Genomic DNA, 26,034 nt, shown 5'->3' on the forward strand with positions numbered 1-26,034 from the left:
GTGGCTGGTAGTGTGACTGAAGAGAAGGATGGAAGAGGAACTGGTAAGGTTGAGAGAGGAGAATACGTGGTTGAGGGGTGAGAATGAGAGATTGAGGAGTCAGTTGGAGGAGGTGGAGGGAATGCTAAGAAGTGCAAAAGAAGAAATGAAAGGGGAGATGAAAGAGTCAGAAGAGAGGATGGATAAAAAGTTGGAGGGAATGATGAAAAGTGTGGAAGAAATGATGAAAGGTAGGTTCAAGGGTGGTTTTGGAGAAGGGGCTGTTGGAGGCAGGTCCTCTGGAACGTGTGAAGGGGCAAGAGAGAAAGAAAAGGAGGAAGAAGTGAATGGAAGCGTGAGTGATGAAAGTGATGTGGGAATAGGAAGTAAGAAACGAGAGAATGAGAGGCAGAGTAAGGAAAAGGGGAATGAAAAGCAAGGGAAGGAACAGAGGGAAAGTAAGGATAAGTCAGGGGAAGAAAAAGGGAAGAAGGGAAAGGGAAAGGAAACTGGTAAGAAGGGTAAGGAAGTGGGAAAGGCAGGATGCATTTTCATTCTCTTCTCGCTATCTAAAGTAGAAATTCCTCCTCCTTGTACTTCCTGATCCATAGGAAATGGAGGTCCTCAAAATACCACAGACTGGGTACATATATATCGTCTGTGCCTGCTCCAGACTTTTCACTACTAAGAACTCTTTTTAATTCTCGTCTTTGGCAACTACGGAAAGAATTAATCTTTCTTGTGACAGTGAGCTTGGTCGCTGATGGATTGTTTTCTTTCATTTTTTTCTACAAATTTCTCATAACATTCCTGCTTTAGAGTTTTATTTTTATATTCGTCATCCCTCTTTATCTTCCAAAGAGCAGGAAACTCTTTGCACAGTTCAATAAACTCCCGCCAAAATTCATGTGATTCGGGAGACCCGCTCATCATGACTGTAGCTACTCAACTGAGCTTGCGTGACTGACAAGCAACAGCAAACAATCTAGAACGCATGACGAACCTCTTGCATGAAGAGGGAAAATCAAACTCGTTTAATCTTCATCAAGCATGCTGCATCTGCTTTCATGCGCTCACGTACACACCCAAATGGCATGATCATACATGATGCTGGACAAGCATATTGGATCGTCTATGACCCGCTTTATGTAAAGACCTCAGGTTTGTATAGTTGGGAAAAATACAAGTTCTTTTAAAGTTTGTCATATTGATGGCAGGTGACAGTTGCAAAGGGCACAGGTGACGTAGGTCCCAGTGAAAGGCCGGAAACTGTTGCCGTCGGTGGACTGATACCTTCTCCCGCGAATTTGTAGATTGCTCTCTCATACCAGCCATTTGTGAGGTAGCCCGCCAAGATGGGTATATTTGACGAAAGCCATGAAAATGCTGTCTTCACTGCTTATCTGCTGACTCAGTCAATCATGTTACTTTTAATAATGTCGACAGTAACAGGTACTGATATGGAGTGTGGGCCGGATTTAAAGCCAAAGCCAATAGAAGGTACCCAAGTTAATGCGTTCCGACTTTTATTCAATATTTATCAAATTACCTCCACGGGAATACCAGTAATAATGTAGAGGTGTAAAGACAAAGAACTTTAGCAGGAGGGAGTGTGCATCAAAAGGATGGAAACCGAGTCAGGAAAGAGACAGTGCCGGAGCTGCCGGGCGTTCCACCAGACTTCATAATGTTGCTGGTCCCACTTCGTTTAGTCATAATGGATATTAGCTACACTTGCTTGTCTAAAAGGACGAATAAAGGGAAGGGAAAAGTGAAACACGTGTGAAAAAGTCGTTGAAAGGCTATTCGCATTTTTTTCTTTTCAGCAGCCCGTAAACTTGACTCTTAAGCGGCCCACACACGCTCAAATTTTTGGTCCAATTTTTTTATGTCAAATTATTTGACATGAATTTGATCGTGTGTGGCGTAATTTGATGGCCTAAAAGGTTTGATGTTAAATTTTTTACTGATCTGATTTCAGTAGATATTTTTTGAGCCAACGTCAAATAATTTGTGCGTGTGTGGTACCTAGCAATAATTTGCGCAAATTTGTTAGTGATTAGACATAATCTGAGGACGTCGTGCGCGGCTCATCGTCATCATGGCTCCAACAAAACATGAAAAGAAATTTCTTCTTGAGCTTATTGATGTTTATAGAAGTTTACCACAACTTTGGAACGTTAAAAGTGACTGTTATAGTGACAGAAATAAAAAAGATATGGCATATGAGACTCTTCTACAGAAATTCCGTGATTATTATCCGGAAGGGACGGAGGAGGAGCTGAAGAAGAAAATAAACTCACTGCGGACGAGCTTCCGAAAAGAAGTAAAAAAAATAAAAGACTCAAGCAGATCTGGAGCAGGAGCAGATGAAATTTATGAGCCGTCACTATGGTGTTTTGATGCTCTTTGGTTCCTGAGTGACCATGAAACACCGGCTTCTTCACGAAGCACAATACAATCGACTGAAGAGGGACAAAATGAAGAGGTAAGTGAAATTATTAAGCATACTTTATTTAGTTGCATTCAATGACAGTTGCATAGCTTATCCAACATAATTAGGTATTTATATAAATTTCATAGTTATTCATGTCTAATTGCACCTAAAAGTAAAATACCGTTAGGCCGATGTCACACTATGGGTTTTTGTGAAATTATTAAGCATACTTTATTTAGTTGCATTCAATGACTGTTGCATAGCTTATCCAACGTAATAAGGTATTTATACAAATTTCATAGTTATTCATGTCTATTTGCATATACTCGTACAAGTAAAATACCAATGTCACACTATGGGTTTTTGTCGGACGGCAAAAATGGATGCATCGTCTTTGATGGTGATAGAGCAAACAAATGAATGATTTTTGGATTTATATAAGGTTGGGCTATACAGCCCATCCTAAAAAAAAATCCTAAAATCATTGGTTGGTCTCATCTATCACCATCAAAGACGATGCATCCGCTTTCGCCGTCCGTCAAAAAACGCATAATGTGACAGACATACAGACTATTCAGAAGCCTATATAAAAGTGTTAATAGAAACAAATAATCAATAAATAAAAGAATTACATTGCTTCCACTTTGCTTGCTTCTATGAAACCAAGTGTAACTGCCAAGGAACCGATCCAAGGCTGGAAAAATAATGCTTCATAGTTTCTCGAGTAAACTTCGCTTTTTCTGACGTATTCCTGCTGAATGTGGGACGTAGGGCTGCTAGTTCTCTCTGTTTAGTACGCCATTCCCCACTATGAAGCTCATGTGTGACATTGTCCTCCCAATCCACGCTTCCCGGAGCCATGTATCGGCTTGATTGTTGCCTTAAAAAGTTATGTAGATAGCAACATGTTAATGTGACAGTCGTTGCTTTTTCTGGCGAAAGCATCATTGGCCTCTGGAATACACCAAATCTTGAAACAAGTATTCCGAACACATTTTCAACTATACGTCGTCCCCTGCTTAAACGATAATTGAAAATCCTTCTTTCCTGGTCCAAAACGTCGTTTCCCATTGCACTGTAGGGTTTAAGGAGATTTTCATTCATTGCAAAAGCCTCGTCGGCCACGAAAAAGTAAGGCACATCAATAGAGTCTCCTTCATGCAACGGTTCGGCTCCTGGTAGCTGTAGTTCGCCATGTTCCATCAAAGAACCAAATTTTGTATGGCTCATTCATTACACCTCCATCTGAAACACGTCCGTTCATTCCAGCATCGACCATTATAAATTCGTATTTGGCATTGACAACTGCTAGCAGTACGATACTGAAATGTTTCTTATAGTTATAGTAAAATGATCCAGAGGCAATTGGTTTTTTAATTGAGACGTGTTTGCCGTCTAATGCCCCAACACAATGTGGTATATTCCAGTGTTTATTGAAATCGTTGCTCAATTCTTCCCATTCTTCAGCAGTTTGCGGCATCTGGAAAATAAAAAAATGTACTTTTTAATTTCAGATTGACGATGACCAGGAAGGCACAACCGTACAAGACAGGGTAAATGAAAGTACGAACCTACATCCTGTTCCAGCTCAACCTGCAAAGTGTAAGAAATTAAAATGGATCCTAGACAACTGCTACTTGCAAAGAAGGGAATAAACGATATTATCTTCGAAGGACTTTGTGGAAACCTGCATCGACAGTCTGTGCAGATACATCCCATCCCGCAAGAAACTCGATGTTGGACACCAAGTAGTGATACCAGTGAATATGCACCTAGTCCCTATGGGTCCCATTCCAACCCACCCATCAGCAGTACGATGGGTCATCACAGTGATTATAGAGATGCTGTACCACATCAATACCCAAACATGGCTGCAAGGAACTATACACCTATGTGGCACAGTTCGGTGAAAGATAATTCGGGTAATCCTGTAGATGGAACACTTGATGCAGGAAGATATTTTGGTAACTTTAACCCAAATGCATAGGTATAATTCATATGAATGATCCAAAAGACATAGTTACACTCTAATTTACTTATATTAGTAATAAATGCTTTTTCGCATTACATATTTTTGTCAGAATGAGGTACATTTGAACATATATTGCTCATTTATGAATTATGTATTTACGTTTATTTAGTATATTCTTCTGAATCTTTTCATTTTGTTAAAATTCATCTCGTACAAGGATATGTTTATATAAGATTTGATTTCATTATGGTTATTCATAATTTAGTTCACTAATAAAAATGTATCGGAACAATCAGCATCTTTTCATTTTGTTAACATTCATCTCGTACAAGGATATGTTTATATAAAATTTCATTTCATTATGGTTATTCATAATTTAGTTCACTAATAAAAATGTACTGGAACAATCAGCATCTTCTTACCTTTATGTACGACTGCAAACATGTGTTGATGGCGTTGCACGTATCTATAACGATACCATCAATGGCTTAAGGAGAAATGGCACTCAGGAATTTCAAGTCTTCGAATGTGTTTCCAGTAGCCAAGAAGCGGAGAGTTATTGAGAGTCTTTCAAATGGTGATATCGCACAACGCATAACTGTGTTTTCTTTGGTTATATATGGTCTCACAAGATCTAATAGTTTGTCAAATGATTGTCCGTCCATGCGAAGAAAGTTCTTGAAAACATCAGGTTCACTAATTCTTGGTTCATTTAATAAAGGAGCATGACCAAATCGTTCACGACACAAATACCATTGCTGGGCCCACTTTCGTCTCTTTCGTTTTTGTGTGCTCTTCAACGCTAAGCCAAGAGCCAACGCTGTATATGCATCCATGACGACACTCTGGAGCAAAATCAAAATTTGATGAGAAGTTTGAGCGTGTAGGGCGGACGTCAAACCGTCAAATAATTTGACATAAAAAAATTGGACCAAAAATTTGAGCGTGTGTGGGCCGCTTAACTCTGAGTAGCACAGCCTCTGAACACTATTTGGATAAACTCGAAACAATTTTGCTATGTCATCGCAAACAGAATTCACACTTTCTTGAACATTCATATTCAGATGGGATTTCATTAAAAAAATAAACGTTTTTTCATTTTAAAACAAATGTCTGATAACATGTATTCTGATTCAATTTCTGAACATAGCACATCTAAGACCAAGTGATGCAGCAAGTCCGTGGTATGCCTGCGGCCCTGCAATCGTTCTTTCTTGCCTTGTGACTTATAATGGTATGAATTCCTGCAATCATGTATAATGACTACCCTAAAAGATAGGCCTGTATTTGAGAGTGATATTTTAAGATATTTCTTCTAAATCATGTAACAGATAAAGTTTTGGCAAGCCGAAGCCAGTGCCATTCTTTCCGAAGGACTGAAACAGGTGTTTATGAAGCCCGGCAACTTTTGAGACAAACATAGAAGAAGCACCAAGTTAGACCTTCAATAATAAGCCCAAAAAATTCATTGCCAGCATTTATTCTGTACCGTTACGAGTGACAAACTGAGAATTGCCTTTTCCACGGCACCTTCATCGAAGTGTACACTTCTAAAGTGCAGAAAATCGTATTGCTCTATTACGTGTTGGTAAGTAGGGGAAACACTCTCGCACCAGAGACCTGAGCCGCAACCTGTCACAACCTAGTTTTTTTTGTATATCCCAGAACTACCAGTTCCGGTGGACCACTTTTTGGTTAGGTTAAAGGTAACCCACCTCTCACGAAGGAGAAATGAACGAGTCACCCAGAGCCACAGGGCTTAGGCTATCGATGGCGGAAACTGGCAGACAGGCCTGTTGTTCCCACAGGCACGCAAGCCACGGCCCTTGATGATGGAGGAGTATCGCTTCCCTCCTCCAGGGGCAGCAGGAACCAGTCGTGGTTGAACTTTTTAACGGGGTGGTTAAACTGGTGGGTAAAAGCGCTGTGGTGTGGCTTAGGGGCGGAAGGCAGCGATAACCCTTCACTCACCTAACTTAATCAAGGAGGCTGGGATTTTTTGCCATTTTTTGCCATTCCTGGGTCCCCCAACCTGTGGAGTAGGTTAACTCTGGGGGTTTTTGCCCCCCTGGGTCCCCACCTAACCTTGCGTTACGCTCAGAAACCCCAGTTGTTCCTACACAAATACAGACTTTTGTCCTTTAATTACCGTCCTTTACATTAGGGAAAGGATGTGAATGTGAGCTGGAATGGCGGTTGAAAACAATGGACGGGTGTGGGGAAGCCCCCCCTGCCCACCTGTTGGTCTGCTTTCCACTTTGCTTTTGGTCACCGTTGGATGCAGATGTCTTTTCTTTGGTGCTATGCACCTGCCTTTGCTGTTAATTATGTCGTGCTCTATGGCTTTGAGTATTTTGGTATTTTTTTCTCAGTATCGTTAATTTGTTACGTTTGATTAAAAAATGTGGCAGAACTTAAAGTAGCTCCTTGGCGGTGACTGCCTTCTAACTTAAATTTTTCTACAGTTTTTTTGTTGCTAATTTACCTTTAATTTTTGGCGCTCGAGTGTAATTAACCTGTAATTAACCCCTGAGGTCCATCCAACAAAGGGTTTCTATACGTGATCTTCACAAGACAGAGCACGGGTACGTCTGTTTCGAACGGTTCATATCCCGTCCGGCAAGTGCAATAACTTGTTAATCTTTGCCCCCCCGGCCAATACTAAACACGGCGAAGGGACATTCCATTTGGCCGACAACAAACAGATGCATCGCCAACATCAGAACCCCTAAAAGTGTAGAAAAAACCAGTTGAAAAGGTCAAAACAGGTGCGGAGCTAATATATAGAATGATCAAAAATGGATCTAACCTGTAAATCAAATAAGTCGTCATCTTCCACTACATTGAGGAAACCTATCACTATCAGGCACTGCCCTGGGATTGACAGACCCTGTAAGCAATTCCTTCCCAGTATCGATGTTGACCCAGATATGTTTTTTATGTTGCAGAAAACTTCTGCAACCAAGAGGATCCATGTTCTGAGTGCCAAGGGTGTCTGTCAAAACACTGGGTAAAGTTTATGGCTAAGAAGACCTCGCTTGTGTCACCGGAGGGGAGTACTCCACCATCGAGTTGTCTCACGCTGGTTGTTCATTGAAGAATCGGCGAGAGGGAGAGGATGTTCATTCTGGTAACTCATTTGAGGCTTCGTTTTTGGAGGAAGAATTGCGTAATTCTAAGCTGGCTGGCCATGGTGAGCTAGACTATGGCAATTGACGTTTTTCTGTGTTATTTTACTTCCATAGTAATATTTTATCGACCGGCTGTGACTAAACTGTAACTGACCTTTGAAGACTACGACTTGAATTACCTAAAGCGGGGTAGGTCTAGTAAACACCCCTCCATAGCTATGAACCAGTAAACACCCTTCACGATACGTTAGGCTGGTATTTTTAGGGGTGTTTACTGGTTACAATTTTGTCGTATTAGCTATGGAGGGGTGGTGGGGGGCTCGCCGCGGAATGCCGGCTTAGATCTACCCTGTTGGTAGTGTAGTCTTCAAAGATCAATTACAGTTTAGTTACAGCTGGCTGACAAAATATTACTTTAAATTCTTGTAAAGCAAGTAAAATAACAAAGGAAAACGTCAATTGCCACAGTCTAGCTCACCGCGGACAGCTGGCTTAGAATTACCAAAGAATTGTTCCGACACTGATACAAACACCACAACATCATGTGATGGGAGTATCCTTAGGCACACATGCGCAGACGGCTATGGTAGACTCGCTTTTAGGGAGTAGCACCAGCCATAAAAGAGGGCCGCAGGACCAGCATCCCCCAATTTGTTCTTAGCCGTCGTTGCGTTAAGACGTGCTTCTTATGCCCTACGTATATTAATCTTGCTTTATCAGGGAATGTCTTGTGTTTTTTGAGACATATGGAACAGTGTGTGGCGGATCTCATAGTGTCTTTTGTGTTTTTCCCTGATTATGAAATCTTCAGCGAAACCAGTCTCCCGAAAGTGTTCGGGTATTACTTGGAAAGGGGAAACGTGGAAAGTTTTTGTTTTCTTTATCAGTTAACCTGCATTGCTCTCGATCTCTGAAATGCAAAGAATGTGAATCGTGGTCGTCTTCTCAGTGGGAGAAATATGAAAATAGAAGTGCTAAAAAGAAGTCAGAAAAGGAAACTTCGACTCCCCAACCCACAGAACTTATCCCGTCCATTACGTGCATCCCTTCTCCCGCCATCTTTGCTTCCTCTCTTCTGCCCATCACCCCAGGAAGGAATATCCCTTCTCTTCCTTCCCTGGAGCAGAATTCCAGTATCCAACAAGAGATGATGATGGTTATAACGAAGCTTTTTGGGTAAATCTACGGTTTCAGATACGGCTATTCCGACTCATTCAGAATAAGCATAGCATTTCAAATGTCAGTGTTGTCATATAACCTAAATGATCTGAAATGTACTGACCCAAATCGTAACCTAAGTCTTATGCTGTAACACTCAGGTTACTTCACTCTTATCCTGTTCTTATCAATGCCTTTCTGGCTATTGCAGCTTTGTTCCGACACAATATACAAACCCTCGGTCCTTTACATTAGGATTACTTTCAGGCGTAGGCTGGAAACGTCAGTTGAACTTCAAACAAGGTGTTAGCAGTTAACTACTGTCCGGGAGGCGTGGAGTACCTGTCTGATGTAAACATCTCCAATTTGTTTCGGCCGCCGTAGCGCTGGACGTTGATTCGCCGCTTCGCTCCACTGCCCCTTCTATTTGTGGAAATTCTTTTGTTTTTTTTTTCAATTATGGAAAAATCATCTAAGCCCTCCTATCCCCATTGCGTGTCCTGGGGTAGGGGGGAAGAAGTGCAATTCTTTTCGTTCTTGAGTCGACGTGGACCCACATGCCCTCTGTACATCTTGCAGGGGACGTGTGTGTTCACGCGACGATACTTGTAGTGAGTGTTGTTTGTGGTCCTCTCGGCAATGGGGCAAGTTCAAGGAGGTGACGTTACCGCCGTAGTTTCACGGCGTGTCGTCCGAGGAATACGCCCGATAACCTCGCAGGCGCACGTGCCGGGCTCAAGCCCTCCGGCGATCCTCTTCGCCTCCCTCTCCTCGGTGAGGACTCTCCCCTTCCTTATGCATTTCTTCGCTTGTGGAGGGCGGGGGAGAGTTGCCAATCGTGATATCCTTCGGAAGTCTCTTCCCGCTCCAGAGGGGAGTTTTTCCTCCGGAGCGAGTAGAGGCTCTCTTCTTAACCACTTTGCCAGGTCCTGGCTGATAGCCAGACACTGACTTAGTATTTACTCTGGCTCATTTCCGAACAGGCACTGGAGGGATTGGCTCTCTCTCTCCAGTCACTTACTCCACGCAACGACAGCCATCACGCACAACCGCTACCGAGGTTCGGCCCAGATGCCGATTTCAGTGGCTTCGCACCTGACACCCAAGTGTTGGCGCTTATCTGGCGGGTCAGCACGCGTTCCACTGCCGCCTGGCTTCCTGGCTCCATTCACGCTGCTGGCTCCTCTACATGGTGACACGTGCCATATCCATATGTGACTGCGTCATGGTTTCTGTTAAGCGACTGCGGCCTGCCCTCGGATACGTTCCTCGTCTGACTCTCCAGCCCGGCCCTTCGTCTGCTTCCATCCCCATTCCATCGACCCTGGCGCGGCCCGACTTGAATCTTCAAGCGGGAGGGGCAGCGCCTGCATTTCCAGCCCCGCCCACTTTTGTTCCTAGTAGACGCGCGGCTCTCTCTGCCCAGGCAATTGCTGGCTATTCGCCAAGCAAGGTCGCTGCCCGGGATGTGCTCTCTGGGCTGCAGCCCCCTCCTGCTGTTCCCAAGTGTTCCTGAGTCGGCCAGTCACAGCCTCCTGGCTTGGGGATTTGACTGCTGTCCTGAAGCAGATGATGAAGAAGAAGAAGAAGAAGAAGAAGAGGTCTTGTGGAAGGTGTCACTGTCAGTCTTCATCTTCATCTTCATCATCGGGCTGCTCTCGCTCGTTGCTTCCCAGCTTTCTCCTTCCTAGGCTTCGCAGCTGAAGAAGAAGGCTAGTCTGCCTCTCCTCCCTGAAGAAACCTCGCACTGAGACTTCTATACCCGCCTCTTCCACAGGAAGTCAGTGGGATCTCTCGTTGGCTCTTCCCGATCCTCGGATCAGGGAACCGCCGGCCTGCCCCCCGCCAGGGTACCGGGAGCCAAGGCTGTGGTCGGCACTCCCCTGCTGCGCCAAGAAACCTCCCGCTTTGTGGCCAGCGAGTCCGCGATTCTGATTTCACCTCTCGTCATGGAAGCTGCACCCAGGCACCGGTTCCGGGCGAGACCGGTACCCCAGTCTGATACGTTGACACTTCTCGACATACGGACCAGGGCGTGGGGCGAGAGAAAGAGCCGGGCATGCAGGTGTCTGGGTTTCTTCCCGCTGGCACTCCTTCAAGCGCCGGGTCAGGTTCCCGGACAGTGCTTCATCTACCGGCCTAACGCAAAGGAGAGAGGTATATAGGAAGAAGTCCCCACCAGTCTTCCCGAGAGGCTCCTCGCCTCGGCCAGTCTGCGCGCTCCAGAGGACAGCGCAAGCTCGCGCCAGCTGCACGCTCGGATTTCCTCCCAGTCCTCGGCCATCCGCTGCCAGCCTGGCTGGGAAGGAAAAGCGTGCTCGGCCTCGCGTAGCCGCTCCGCTTCTCCTCGGGAGATCGCTTTCCTGGGCTGAAGCGGCCTCCCACCCGGGCCTGGCCATCACCGCTGGTTGGTGACCGCCTCGCCCGCTACTCCTGCTGGTTCCGCCAGCAGCGCAGTGAGCGCTTCGATCTTCTCACTCGTCCTCCGCTTTGGTTTCTTCCAGGTGTAGTTTGAGAGAGGAACTCTGGGGATTGTTTCCTCAGAGTTCTACTGGGTATGCACTCGGCTCGGTCTCTTGGCTCACCAGGTCCTGCCCACGTAGTTCAGAAGGTCCTCGGGTCTGCCGAGGTTCTCTCCTGAGAGTAGGAGGACTGCTCTGGAAGGGACTGAGGGTCCTCTGCCCCAGGATGCGGATATCCTGGGAAGGGACCACGGCCTCGTCTGTGGATCACCCCTGCCGCGCTCGAATCTTCTGAGGACCTGCTAGCGAAACCCAAGGCTTCAGTGGGCGCCGTGGTCCACGCTTGCCGAGGGGTACTCGATCAGGTGAACGGGTCTTGTGTTCGGGCAGGACAGTTCGGCCGGACGAGTCGCCGGATGTTTTTCCCCTCTGCCTCGCTGTGAAGCTGCTTACTAAAACAGGCTGACCCGACCTGACTCGCTGATCCGTCTGTCGTTGCAGCAATTGACCGCAGAGAATATATCCCCTCTCCCTGTGCGCAAGAAGCTGCAACCCCAGCCATCAGCCATGGCGGCTTTCCAAGCAGTTCCTGGCCTCGACCAGGTCATTCACAGTATCGAAGGTAGCTGCTCCTCAGGCACTCATCGCATCCGGGGAGGACTCGCTTTGGGACTGTGCCAGTCTGAGGTAGGGCCATTTCCTACCTCGCCCACCAGACTGCAAACCTGTGGGCAACCTTGTGCTAAAGCCGAGAGACGCTGTTCTCTCGCTTGCCAGGTCCGTGAGGTCCCGAGTCGCACGCTCGGGAATGGACCGTTGCTGGGCCCTCCTCTCCCAGAGAGTTGGTGGACGTGACAGCCAAGTCGATGACAGCGAATCGGGCTTGTTCACCACAGGCAGTGGCCAAGACTCCTCCGGGTCTTTCATCCCACTGCAGCCAGGTCTTCGCTGTGCTGGCACTCGGCCCCAAGAAGTCCCAGTCTCGGCGGGGTCCCGGAAACACCTTGCTCTCTTCTTCCCGCCGAGAAGGGGGCTTACTCCTTCCCTTTTCAGCCCTCTTCCAAGCCGGTGCGGGGGCAAGTGGTAAGAAGAAGAAGAAGGGGGAAACACTCAGGGGCGCATGCCTCCCCAAAAGCTGCGGAAGGGGGAAATGTCAGCCATTGGCAACGTGCAGCCGACACGGAGCCGAGATCTGATATGATGTCTCTGGAAGGATATCTACTACCCTGAAATTCAGCCTCCTCACCTACACCTAGTCCATCTCCAAACATATCTACCAGGTTCACGCCGATGGACATCGCACTACAGCAAGAAGTGCAAGCCATGTTGAACAAGAGTGCTGTAGGGAAGTCGTGCTCCAACCAGCCTGTGCTTTTTACAGCCGCTTTTCATAGAGAAGGCTCATAGGGGATGGAGACTGTCATAGACTCTTCCTTGAACCGCTTCGCTCACTAGACTCGGTTCACGATGGAAACAGCGCACCCAGCTGGCTTCATCAGGGAGAACACTTCATGCTTACGTGGTGGACTTGAGGATGTGATTTCCAGATACCCATCCATCCGCCCTCTCGCAAGTACCTCCGCTTGTCCTCGGGGAGCTGCCCTCTCCAATTCAGGGCACTTCTTGCTCGGGTTTCTAATCGGGCTTCCCTGGCGTTCACGAGTTTTCTCCTCGGTGTTACGCTTGGGCCCACTCACATCGGATACTGCCTACTGAGGTATCTCGACGACATATCCAGCGCAGCTCGCCGCTGTTGCTACAGGACAGGATTCCTTGAGTTTTGCTGGGATCTAGGATCATGGCAACTGAGAAGTTAGATCTCACCTGCCAGAGGTGATGGTGCATCACCTGGGCATACTGGATAGATACAGTGGCAGCGAAAGTCTTCTCGACTCCTCGTGATCAGCAAGTTCAGGCAGGCAGCATTAGTTTGTTCTGTCACGACAGGAGCAACCAGCCTCGGCAATGGCAAGTCGCCAATGGTCACCTGTCGTCATTGGAGAAACTAGTACCTCACGGGCGTCTTCACCTGCGGTCTCTCCAGTGGAGACTAAAGGAGTATTGGTCCCAGTCCCGAGACCCCCAGTCCTTCCTCATTCCTCTTTCCGAGGAGGTGAGAAAGGACCTTCACTGGTGGTTAGACGACAGGGAACTCCTCTTGGCCAGGGAGTATCTGGTGATACTCCTCCGACATTTCTGTTCTCGACGCATCGATCGCAGGGATGGGCGCGACACCTGGAGGAGTTGCTGACTTCGGGAGTGGCACCTTCACATCAACATCCTGAACTCAGGGCGGCCTCTGGCCCAGGAGTTCCAGGATCGAGTGATGTGGGACACCCGTGGTACTGATGAGCCGACAATACACGTAGTGACACACGTCAACAAGCAGGGGGCTGCGTCCCCAGCTTCATCAGTTAGCAATGCAGGTGTGACGAGTGGGCCGCGGGCTCACTTCGCAGAGCTGCCAGCCAGGTACATTCTCCTCCAGGCAAGAGGAATGTCGTGGGCACAAGCTCAGCCGCCAGAGCCAGGTGGTAGGGACCGAATGGTCTCCTTCCATCAGGAAGTAGTAGAAAGGCTGTCTGAATGGGGGGGCGCCCACATCGATCTAGTCTTTACACCTCGCACAACAGAAAACTCCAGGTCTTCTGTTCTGTCGCAAGCCGACCTTACGGGCTGCTGCAGAGGACGCGCTCCAATACCCGGGACAATCTTGACGCTTTACGCTTTCCCCATTCTGCCTGATTCGCCGAGTGATCAGCCGAAAGCGGGATGATCACCCGGTCTCAGAAGGACTTGCGGTACCCAAATGGCCTCAGGTCAGCGGTACCTCGGACCTGCTAGCCTCTCCGAGGCACCGAGAGAGATCCCCGCCCAACCTTTCAGCGGGCCAACCTCACGCAGAGCAGTTCCATCTGGCAGTGCATTCCTGTGTTCACGGCTGGAGGTTATCCACCACTTCGCGAGCGAGGCTTTTTGCGCCACACAGCAACAGAGATGGCAGGATACCTCAGACGATCCTCCGCAGCGGTATACCAGGGAAAGTGGTCCGTCTTCTGTGGTTGGTGTCATCGAAGGGGTATCTCTCCAGTCGGAGCTACTGTTCAGCAGGTCGCGGACTTTCTCGTCTTCCTTCGCTGAGAGAAGCCTCTCTGTTTCAGCTGTAAAAGGCTACCGCGCCGCACTTGGCCTAGTCTTGCAGCTGAAAGGAGTAGACATCTCCTCCTCTTTCGAGATTTCTCTACTCATGAGACGCTTCAACGGGTCTTGCCCACCCAGGGATCTCAGGCCCCTGGGCGTGATGTGACTGTCGCTTCAAGGGAGCCTGACTCGTGCACCGCATAAGCTCTTTACGAGTCGCCAGACAGGGATCTGACTCAAGACCGCTTCTCTGCTTGCCCTGGCATCGGGCGGTAAGGAGTTGGCGAGCTTCATGGACTTTCCTTTGATGTTAAACACTCGAGGGATGGGGATCGCCACGCCGATTTCATCCTGATTTCGTAGCTAAGACCTGAACCCTCGTCCCTGACGCACGGTTCGAGCTCCTTCACGCATCCCCTCCCTAGAGGACTTTGTAGGTAATGATCCAGACGAGATGCTACTGTATCCTGTTAAGGTGCTGCGGCGCTATCTGAAGAGGACTCAGCACCTCCGGCCTGAGTGTCAACGACTCTTCGTTAGCACTGGCTCGACCAAGAAAGAAGTGTCCAAGAATACCATCTCTTTCTGGCTTCATGAGACAATAAGGGAGAGCGACTTGCTGCAGGAGGAAGATTTACACGGTACGCTTCGTTTGAGAGTCACGAGGTCCGCAGAAGCATTGGTCCGCCCCTCGCATTCCGGAAGAATATAAGCCGGTGACCACAGGTGCCAAGGCTTGATGTGGTCCTAATAGGACTACTCTCCACTCCCTCTCTTCACCCGAGATGTTGTACACAAGTCCTGGACACTTTTTCCTTGGGTCCTGTGGCGGCTGCTCAACAAGTTGCGAGCTTATCCAGGCCTCCTAACGGACATGTTGCATCTCGCCTATGTTGTAATGCAAGGTTGTAATTGGGAGAATGAATGTTGAGTGACTGGCCTCTTTCCTTCCTATCCTACACTCTCTTCCCACGGGCAGGGAGCGACGTTGCTACATGCTGACCGGGCGACGAGGCAGGTAAGCACATAACGGAGCTCCTGCCTCTATTTCCGCTCAGGTTAATAGAAAAGAACTCCACTCCTTCCTCTGCGGGCAAGGGGAGGAAGGAGACCATAGACTATGAGACAAACCCAATGCTTGTTTGTTCCGGCTACAATATACAAACCTCGGTCCTTACATTAGGGATACAGGTGTAGCGGAAACGGGCCGCACCTTTTCAGCAAGTGGTTAGGTAGTAATTACTTTCCAGGTAGGCGGGATACTCGGGCTGCCCGGATGTAAATATTCTAGTTTGAAGCTTCGCCGCCAGCCGTTGCTGACGTGTTGCTCCTCTCGCCTGACTGTCGTTAAGCTCTTTATTTTCCCGGTGGATCTTTCTGTATTTTGTTTATGATATTACGTGGTGTTTGATATTTGTTAATACAAACACACGATTTGTGATAACCTTGTGTGTCGCTCCTGCCTGTGTCTTGTTTGACGGCATCAAGGGCATAACTGGAGTAGCGTGAATCCATGGGTAATGCTTCTCTCCAGTGGCCCTAGGGTAATACTGAAGGCTACTCCCTGTACTGGAGATATAGTTTGGGGACGAATATTCTGACTTTCTACATCCATTGGGATGTAAGAGTTAGTTCCTTCTTGGGCTTCTGCCTCCTGCGGTGTAAGGCATCACTAATTTCTTTCCTACTTATGCTGAGTGTTATCGCCCATGCCAGAGATTTGCGGCTGGAGTGGAGGTTACGTGGCGTTGTCGACAAGTTCGCCCACGCGCCCTTTGCGGCCTCCTCTCCGTCCTTTTCTTCCTGTAGGGCCTTCCTTCTCTCCTCCTTCGCCTCTCTCTTCGCTGGGTGAAGACCTGGGATACTGAGCCACTGCCAGAGTACCTCCTAACGCTGGGCGTAGGGGTTGTGTAGCCCTCTTGTAGCGGGAGTGAGCCTCTACTAATCATCTTTTGTTTTTCTTTCAGGCTGACAGTGAGCATCGTGGTATACAGCAGTAGCTGGCTGGATATATCAAGAATATCTTGCATGAAGCAGTCTCACATTCATTCAGTGTTGCTTCGATCGCATCACAATACCTGGATTAGATGACATATTTCCATCGCCGGGATCGCTTTGACTTGTTCCCCGCCGATGTAGATCGACCGCTGTCATTGCTGGCTTCGCGTATGCTGTTGCAATGCTTCGTATGATCGGTCCATCTGCTCCTGCTGTTCCCCTCAGCAGGTTTCGTCAACCCCGACGACAGTCTCTGGCTGTTTTCCTGAGTCTCCCTGCCGCAGCCGCTCTGATCGCCTCCTGTCGCTGCTGGTGACTTCTCAAATGACATACTGTCCGCAGGCATATAGCCCTGCCTTCCCCGAACTGCTAACGCAGCTCCTGCATCGGATGTCCTGATCGCGCCCGCTTTCTTCCTCCTAGTGATCGTGCTCCGGGTCAAGCTCGCTGTGTTCCTGCCCGCTGCCCTGGAGGCCACGGTATGTCTGCCATCCTGTAGAAGATGTTGGCGTGAAGGGCGAAGTCGGCTGTGGAAGTGACGCCCCGGCGCTGCATAGCCTCTGCTCCTAACCTGCCTTAGCTCCTGCATCGGGTTGTCCTGATCATTCCTGCCGCTTGGCGGTCGTGCTCCAGGCCGCCTCGCGCGCTCTCTGCCAGCTGCCCCAGAGGTTACGATGTCCGCCATCCTGCAGAAGATGTCATGGAAGATGTAGGAAGTCGCCCTGTTGAGGGGATGTTCTGGCCGCGTAGTAGCTCCTGCCTCCTGAATTGCTGCCGTAGGCCTGCATCGCCATCCTGATCATGCATCTCCTGGTGGTGGTGTCCTGGCTGGGCGGCTCTGTTGCGTTCCTGGCCGGATCACTCCTGAGGTTACGACATGTTTCGCGTCCACCATCCCAGTAGATGCGTCGGAGTGGAGGTGAAGGAAGCCGGGCCCTGTGGGAAGTAGCCGCTGGCCTTCTTTCATCTATCTTCGATTTCGCCTCTCTGCCGCGCCTCCCCTTCCCTCTCCTGAGGTCCAAGGGGGTCCCGAGAATCGACAGACCTCCCATCGGCCAAGGAAAGGAATGCTGCTTCTCTGCCTTGATGCCTCCTTGGATCGGCCTAGGGACTGGGCCTCCCTTCCGGGAGGAGGCAGTGGGTCTCTCGTTGGCTCTTCACGGATCTTCGGTTAGAAACCGATTCGCAAAGCCCCCTGGGTTTTGTGTTTTCGGAAAGCCGCGGGCGCGAGACCTCAGTTTGCGATCCCGTTTCGAAGTCTTAGAGGTTCCATTAAGATGGGGTTGCTTCGGGCGCTGTCATGAAGCTGCTTTGAGTGCTCTGAGGATTCTATGAATATCGAGTATCCCGACCTTGGTCTGAGAGATTTTCCTGGCCCAGTTCGAGCAGTGCCAGAGAAAGGCCGAGGACCAGGTGTCTTGGTTCCTCTTCCTGCCAGCACCGCAAGTGCTCCCGAGTGTTTGCTAGTGCTTGGTCGGGTTCTCTCAGCCTGGTGTCTCGATCCTGTCGGTTCGAACACCAGAAGAAGCAGGAAGAGATTCACTTTGAGAGTCCACGGGACTTCTAAGGACTGACTCTCTCTTCCGGGAGACAAGCTCTGCTTGACCGATTCTACATTCTCCTGTGGACTTGTATTTCAGGGCCACGCCTGCCGCCTCCTCGAGTGTCATCACCGCTAGTTGTAGTCTTGGAAGTCTGCGCTCTAAGACTGGTTCGTTCTTGTGCTTTCTGGCTCTTTCGATCTATTAGGAAACAAGCAGCCGCTCCCGATTTTGAAGTCTCGTGGTAGCTCAATTTATGAATCACGAAAGTGCTCTCCCACGAGAGTGGCATTGGTGGACGCAGAGAAAGTGCCGAGACACCCAGGTGTCTGGTTGCTGGGACACCCCAGGTGTCGGTGCGTGCCGCGACGCTCAGGTGGTGTCTCGACACTGCCCGCCAGCTGCTTCGTTGTTTCGGGCGGCTTCGCTCTGTTTCTTGAACTTTAGGGTTCGAAAGTATGCAAGATAGCAGACACAGAATTTCTTGAACTACTGAGGCCTCGCCTCGGCGCGAGCGGAGCCCAAACGAGTAATTGTCGGCAGACGAAATACGTCCGCCTGCCCAGTTATGATTGTGTCGGCGCAAGTGGCTCGCCCGCCTCGGTCGCACTTACGAGACTGGTTCGCTCAATCAAGCTTGCCAGACTGGCTCGCTCACCTTTGGCTCGGCTCGACGGACTCGCTTGCCAGACTGGCTCGCCTCCCGCCCCGCCCTGCCTCCCAGGACCGCAGATACCGACCAGCTGGATCGCGCTCGTGATCGGGCCCGGCCCTACTCGGTTTTTCCGACCGGGTTCTCGATCATGTTCGAGTGAACTTTTTTTGCTCTTCCCAGGAAAGCGCTTTGCCACGGCACAATGCTTTCCTTCCCGCGGTGGTAATCTCCTTCGCTGATTATCGCCACGTCCGCTCCTGCTTATCATACTGGCAGGACAGGTAGGGGATACCTTTTTCTCTCACCTGCCCTTCTCCCTCGGTTGTTACGAGAGGCGCGAGATTGAGAGAGAGCTCCGACGAAACTTTCTTTCGGAGTTTGGCTGCCTGGCGTGCTTTGGGTATCGGTCCCCCGATTCTCTCGTACTATAACCAGGTAGCCGAGGAGGGTTTCATGGATCTGTCAAGGTCTCCCAAGGGAGGTACAGGAGTTTCACGATCGGAAACAGAGAGGGTCCTCCCTCTCAAGTGATGATCGGCCTCGCGCTCCGGGAACTTCGCTACCGATTCGGCCGGGCGCGAGGATCCCCGGACAGGACCGCGGCTCTCTAATGAATAACCTTCATCACTGCGAATCTTTGCAGTTTCCGAGGGGCCGAGTGTCAGGGGACCGCCGCGGTCCTGCTTCTCCGAGAGCTTTCGACCTGATGAATTCTTTTCTTCAAGGAGTTAATCCAGGTCGAGACACTGCTTCCACCCTCTGCCTCGACAGAATATGAATTCTTCTTGCTTCTGAGGACTTGCCGATCGTAGTTTTTTGGGCAATTTTGAAGTAAGAAGAAGGACTTTGTCCCAATTCGGATCTCCGGTTTCAGAAGTCCGAGTTGGGCCCCGACTTTGGGGAATCTTAACCTTTACTGGTTCTGCCTTTCTTTCAGAGATTTGCCAGGATACCCTCGGTAATGAAGGTTCCTAACAGGGCACTGACTTGTCTCTTTGACAATGGCTAAGAACTTTGGGGTCTTAGTCATCTCAACTCGACACTCTTGAGTTCAAGCCAGCCCTCAACTCCTTAGCTAAGAAGTCCCAGGCTCCAGAAGAAGATTGCAACTGCGCTGGTGCCTGGACTTAAATGATACTTATCGAAGTCTCTGGAACTGGCAGCGACATTGCTGAGACCTGGGAATGGATTCCTTTCAGGATAAGTATCTATTTTAGGTCTCGCAATTCTTTCCATTGAACTTCTCATCCCACCACCTCTCCCGTGCTCCGAGCCCGGAAGTGCGCCGGCTAGAGCCACTGCCCTCGGGTACCCTGGGTCACCCTTTGCAGAAGCTTTCCCCATGGTGGAAAATGGAAGTCTGTTTTTACCCCGTTCTTTCCTTCTCGATGTAGCAGGAAAGAGTTAGGCTAATGCTTGATTAAAGGAACCTCTCGTATCATGCTTTGCATATCTCTCACATCTTGTGTCTACTTACGGATCTGAAGGTGATTGAGGAATAGGCGACACCGGTAAGCAAGACTTGTCTTGAATTTGTGTGACCGAGACGATTAGTACCTTCTCGCCACCGCCCTGGGCTCGGGCAGCCTTTGGCCGCCCGAGAACTTCAGGATGGGTTTTAAGTGCACTCACTGGTTTGGTTCGAACAACAAAACCACAGTAGTGGCATTTGTCGACAAACAGGCAATCGCTTTTTCCCGTTTCATCTCGACAAGCTAGGCTGTACTGAGTGTTGCTCCTAGCTGCACACTCGGACAGCTCAATTAACCAGATGCATTCCCAGGGGATGTATTGCAGGCGTCTGGCCCCGGTTTGAGTGTGATCGGACGGAACAGCTGCTCACTCTTTCTTCACGAAGATTCATGCAGAGACTGCTGACTGAGAAACCTACCGCCTTCTGCCTCCCCTGCACAAGTCGTGAGGTTTTCTTGCCCTCATACCACCAGCGGCCGCCCTGTTGAGGCATGCTGTCTTTTTGGTGAAAACTCGAAACGATATTTTCTCCTCTGTATTTGTCCGAGCTCCGCTAGGGTTCCAGCAACATTGCTCACCCCGAGTTGCAGATAAATACGAAGATTCTTCTTCATCCGACCTGATTGCCGAGGGGCATCGAGAAGAATTCCGCTTGACCCAACCTCCTGTAGCAGCTGGCTACTGCCAGCGTTCTTGAGGCAGTACATCCCTGTGTGTCCAGGACTAGAGACTTTCCAGCTTTCCTTGGTAAAGTTGTTGAGGCTTTTTCACAGCGGCAACGGATATAGCTGATATCCCTTTTGAAGTCCTCTGGGTACTGTCCCATGGACTGGATCCGCCTTCGCTGGTGTGTCGCGTGTCGGAACTTCTTCGGGTCAGAGTCGCCATCAAGTCTGGATTTCGGTTTTCTCCACTTCAGGGCTGCTTCTTCCTCATTTGTGAAGAACGTAGGCCCTTTGGCGACTTAGTCTTCTATCTGAAGTAGCCTTCGCCTCTCAGTCGAGAGTTAGCTACACGGACGAAGCTTTTCAGTCAAGTGCTCTCCTGTGAACTGTTTCCTGCGGCATGCGACTCTCGTTTGGTTCCTGTCCGTGCTCTGCACTCGCCTCACGAGTTGCCTGTGGATAGAGATATGCCCTCTTTGGGACCATCTATCATCTTACCCCCTGGCCTCATGCAGAAGATGGAAGAACAGGGATGGATCATAATACTCTCGACTTTTCTCGGATGTCGCAGGTGGACTTGAACTCATTGGGCAATTCCACTGTCGGTTCGAGTCCTCTCTTTGTTCCTCTCCTCCTTGGACTTTGCATCGATGATCCAGATCATTCGTTACTTGTCCTATTGAGCTGTGGCATTTTCCGGAAAGGTCTGGACATTCCTAATCTGGATGTCGCCAACGCTACGCATTTTCTCCTAAGGAAGAAGTGTCTAAGGACACATCTTTCCTCCTGACTTTTGAAGGAGGTACTTGCAGCTGACGCACGACGATACTGGTACCTTTCACCCGAGAGTCACGGTGGTCGATGGCTTGGTCCATCCTCGCATTCTGGAAGCTTCTGTAGGTCTGAAAGCAAGACGCGGGTCTCTAGTCCACACTCTGTCTCTTCCTTCGGTCTTGCCTATTACAGCCTCGTTGGAACCCTTTTTCCTTGGCTCTGTGGTGGCTGCTCAACAAGTTGTGTTGTCTTACCCAGCTCCTTCAAGAGGACGAGTAGCATCTCGCCTAAGGTGTTGGTTCTGTAGCTTTATAAGGATTCGAGAGTGACTGGCTTCTTCCTCCTCCTTCCCTCGCCCTCCAACTTCTCCTAGGAGAGAAGACTCGAAATCCAGTTGTTGAACTGGCACTGATGCGGTAAGGTCACACATCAAGCACTCCGTTTGATTTTTCTTATAGAGTCATAGGAGCAATTCTGCTCCTTCCTCTAGCAAGGGGAGGAAGGAGAGACTGGCAATAAGGGAACCCTATCTCGGCTTTTCCTTACTGCCTCCGACTCTATCCTTCCAGCTTCATTTCGTGAGAGTTAGCGCTTCTCACTCATGCAAAAGGTCTGTGTATCTTACATTTTGATCTCACAGTTCCTACACTCCGATCAATATGTCAGAGGCACGGCACTCCTGCTCTTCACCAGAGGAGTAACTCCAGGTGTGTAGAATCTCCAGTCAGCTAGGAGACTCACCAGATTCCTCCTCCAACCAGTGAGAGTCTTCCAATAGAGACTGAGGTTTGTATATTGTGTCGGAACAAATAACAATTTTTAAAGTAAATTGTATTTTTCCTAACTATACAAACCTGAGGTCCTTGACACTTTATGCCCACCTCATGCCACCCCTTAATCTGAACCTGGACCGAAAGGCAAACTGGAATGTTTACATGCGGGCAGGAGGGTATCCCCGCCTACCTGGCGGTAGTTACTGCCTAACCACCTTGCTCAAGAGTTTAACAGCCGTTTCCAGCCTACGCCTGAAAGTAATTCCTCTTAAATGTATGACCTTTGGGTTTGTATAGTTAGGGAAAATACAATTTACTTAAAAATTGTTATTTCTTATCATAAATATAAAGAAGACAACGTGCCTCAAGAACATCACTCTAGTCAACGTCAGCCCCATTGACCTCAACACAAGAATATTCATCTGGTTATTTACAGGCAGCAAGAAGATGAGCAGCTCAAGTGGATGCTTAACAATCCAGTCTCCTCTCAGCAGGACTCTAAGAAAAACTGAGCTATACCGCATTTCTGCGTTCCATCCGAGGATGCCTCTGTTCTTACATCGGTATGACCACCTTGTGTTTCTACAAGAGGATTTCCTGCCACGCCCAAGAGGGAGCCATCTTTAACTATGCCAGGACCACCCCATAACCAGAGAATTGCAAGAAAAGATATACAGTAAACCCCTCGTATTCGTGGTCTCACAATTTGTGGACTCATGCATTTACGGATTTCTCTGTGGAACGTATCTACTGTACCCATTATTCACGGAAAATTCGCCCGTTCGTGGTATTTTTCACTGAGAAATATTCACTAGTTACTGTATTTTCATCTCATTTTCATGACTAAATGCACTTTTTGTGATAAAACTGTTAAAATACTCGGTTAAAGCTCGAGTTCTGATAATTCACCTTGATGCATAATTCAATTTTGCAATGGGATAAGCGATTACATCGGAGTAGACAATTATTATTTATAAAATATTTTTAAATTCTCACAAGAGGTGCAGGCAGCAGCATAACTGCTATGGAGAGAGGCCAAATTACAATAGACAACTTTTCCTCTATCTGTTTATCCCATCTTCTGGTTAAAAAGGTAAAAGAGAATGATAAAAGAATTGTTAGTAACATTATACTCTTGCGTAAATGCGTACAGCCTCAGCTCAGTGGTCTGGTTAAACTAAGGTATACTTAACATAAACAACCGACCGAGAAACAGTTGTTTTGCTTATAACCAAGTCGGGTAACAACACCTGTTTACCTGGTATTTCAGCCATCAGATGGTAATCAACACAACTGTAGCTTATAGCACAAATGACATTTTCTGAGTCGGGCCCCATGTCACCCGGGTGAAATTCCATAATAACATGAATTTCTAGGTATAAATATTATTACTAAATATACAGAGAAAAAGCTTTCAGGAATGCTGAGCATTACCCTCAGATTGAGCTGCCTTCTATATTGAAGACGCTGGTATAACCAAGGGTGAGTGAAAGAATCACAACCACAGAGCACTCGATAGACATCCCCATGTCAAAACCCCCGGGAAGAGCGGGGAGCCATACCAGCTCCCACACTCACCCGCCCGCCAAGCGGCGACTCCAGCGCCATCTGAACTCATTCCATTTCTAGCACGTGATCTTCACGATTTGTTTTTCTGTGTGCTCGTGCTTTTGGCTAAATTTGCCTTTTTCTCAGCATGTCGTCGAGCAGCTTTACTGTCACCAAGTTAAGTACCATCTTATTGTGGGGTTTTTATGATAAGTTTGGCTGTTTCGGCCTGTATATTCATATTATACGTGGTTGTTGTTAAGGATGCTGCGCGCCCCCAGTCAGCCATGTTGACCGTGAGATTCGCCATCCAGCTTGTTCTGTTTGGGGCTTCTTTGTCGCTTACATTACTTATCGCTATCCTCTACGATTCATCCTGGTATGCCTTGGGCGGGGTTGTTTCGTGTTTCTCTATGTTAATTTTATTGAACCGTGATATTGGGGCGTTCCTTCATTAGGTTCCCCGCTATTTTCCGCTTACGCTTCACCCCAGGATGTTTTCCCTTTGACAGTTTTAGCTATAATTATATTGTGATGCTGGTGCCTTTTAATCAGGTGTTTTATTGCTTTGATTATAGCCCATAAGGTCAGGTACGGTTTTATTGTTTACTCCTGTCGCCTTCTCGGTTAGGTTATGCGCTTTACAAGCACAAGATTAAATTATTGTTTTATGTATATATATTATTCTTTAGTGATGGTGATTTATTTTTATCTGGTTACTTCGGTTAGTGGGTTCCTCTTAGCCTGCCTATGTCACGTTAGGCTTGTATTTTGTATCTCTTTGGCCTCCCCGCGCTTCTCCCTTTTCACCTGAGTTAGTTAGTGAGGAGGGGATCGCAGTGTAGAGAGAGTTTCTGCTATGTTCTTCTGGCCGCTGTTTGGGGTTGTAGAGTGAGACCCCATTGTCCTGGGGGCTACGCCTCAGGTAAAAGTGGCGAGCGCGCTGCGCTCCAGGTCGCCATCCCTTCCTCCCTTATTCGAGGTAGGCTATGACCTTTCACTGCTGGTATTAATTTACTTGGCGTAGGTGTGTCTGCAGCCGAGCGTGAAGAATTCTCCCAGTCTCCTGCTACTTGCTCTGGCCCATCTTCATCCCTACCCTCCAACCCCTTCCCACCTACTCCTAGGTCAAGCTCTTTGTCATCTCTCAAAAGCGGGTGATTGTCAGCTGGCGCTCACTCCGAGCGCTTTCCCTGGTGGAGGGATTCGCCCCTCCCAGGCAAGTCCGATAGCTTTGCTTGGCTCAGTGTCTCGCACCCGCCTCCTAGACTGAGTGAGATTTCTAAGCATTCTAGGATATTGTTCTCACCTTTTCCGCTCGCATGCTCGAGATACTTTAGTTGGGCTGACTGGCGCTACTCCGCCCTCGGTGGTCCTGTGTAGTATTTGGAGCAGCCTCACCCTACTATTGTCTCTCTAGCGGTTGAGGCTTGGGATCTCCGGAGGGGTGGTTCCGGACTGAGTATGTGAATTTTTTGTATTGTTAACCAGTTACGTTTACCATCCTCTCTGTATTTCCATATATGTATATACATTTATTTTGTTCCTGGCGTTCACCCGTTAGACATAATGTTGTTTCTATTATCAGAGTCCGTGATCCTACCTTGTCCTGCCGCTTTATTCTCGCATCCCTTGTGAGGTTCGTTGACTCAGCTCTATCGTTCCAGCTGGAGCATTCCGTGGTCGGAGCTTCTGCTTACCACTCATATTTAAGCATTTTGTTTGTGCAGGTCTGCCTCTGACGGGGCTCCTTTCTTCACTGAGTACCCGTAGCATGGTTTGAAAATACCTGCGCCTGCCAGTTTAAGTTTAGAGTGGTAGGTTCAGTGTACGCTTTCACATTTATAGACTGTGCGCGCTAGAGGTTTTCGCAGGATGCACCGCCACCCTCTCATCAACCCACGGCATGGGTGCCGGACCCACGCTGGCTGTGCGGGTCCCGGCTTGGATGACCTTGGTCGCCTGGCATCCTGATCGGTGTGAGGTTTGCTTCGCTTCTGTGTGGAAGCATCCAGGACGAGTCGGTAAGCTATTGACTATCACCGTTCTTCATGTTAGTTTTGAAGTTCCGATATGTGGTCATATTGTATGTCGTTGGTTCTTTTATGTTACATTATGTTAGCCCTGATTCCCTACTCTCCTTCAGGTCAGACGAAGTCCCCTCCAAGAAGGAGGTGTCTCTAGAGTCTCTCTGCGCTAAGCGTATGCAATGCATACACATGGTGGCTGGGTTCGAAGGAACGCGGCCGCTGGGAAGCCTTTGCGTCCTCGACGGGAGGTTGAGGATCTGCTTTTACCTCCCGCGCTCGGGCGCTCGGCGGCGGCCA

The 26,034-nt window shown here is 48.7% G+C and overlaps 1 protein-coding gene, 1 long non-coding RNA gene and 1 pseudogene across 5 annotated transcripts in view; 2 read left to right on the forward strand and 1 right to left on the reverse strand.

Annotated features, from left to right (window-relative positions):
- Positions 1-1,046: 1,046 nt before the first annotated feature.
- LOC136833795 (uncharacterized) lies at positions 1,047-4,683 on the forward strand (annotated as a pseudogene).
- LOC136833797 (uncharacterized) lies at positions 2,476-5,570 on the reverse strand. The gene is made up of 2 exons (XR_010851589.1): positions 4,811-5,570; positions 2,476-3,896 (listed from the first exon to the last, which is right to left on the reverse strand). It is a non-coding gene; the product is annotated as an uncharacterized lncRNA (long non-coding RNA).
- LOC136833796 (MRN complex-interacting protein) overlaps positions 5,552-26,034 on the forward strand; it is an 82,316-nt gene continuing 61,833 nt past the window's right edge. Inside the window, exon 1 of one of the 4 annotated variants that reach the window (XM_067096055.1) lies at positions 5,552-5,622. The gene's annotated coding sequence lies outside the window, so the exon portion shown is untranslated. Of the gene's footprint in view, positions 5,623-5,755; positions 5,977-5,997; positions 6,095-26,034 lie in introns of those variants that run through there. The other 3 variants (XM_067096056.1, XM_067096052.1, XM_067096053.1) reach the window with 3 other exon arrangements.

The sequence above is a fragment of the Macrobrachium rosenbergii genome, chromosome 52, assembly GCF_040412425.1.
Source record: "Macrobrachium rosenbergii isolate ZJJX-2024 chromosome 52, ASM4041242v1, whole genome shotgun sequence".
NCBI lineage: Eukaryota > Metazoa > Arthropoda > Malacostraca > Decapoda > Palaemonidae > Macrobrachium > Macrobrachium rosenbergii.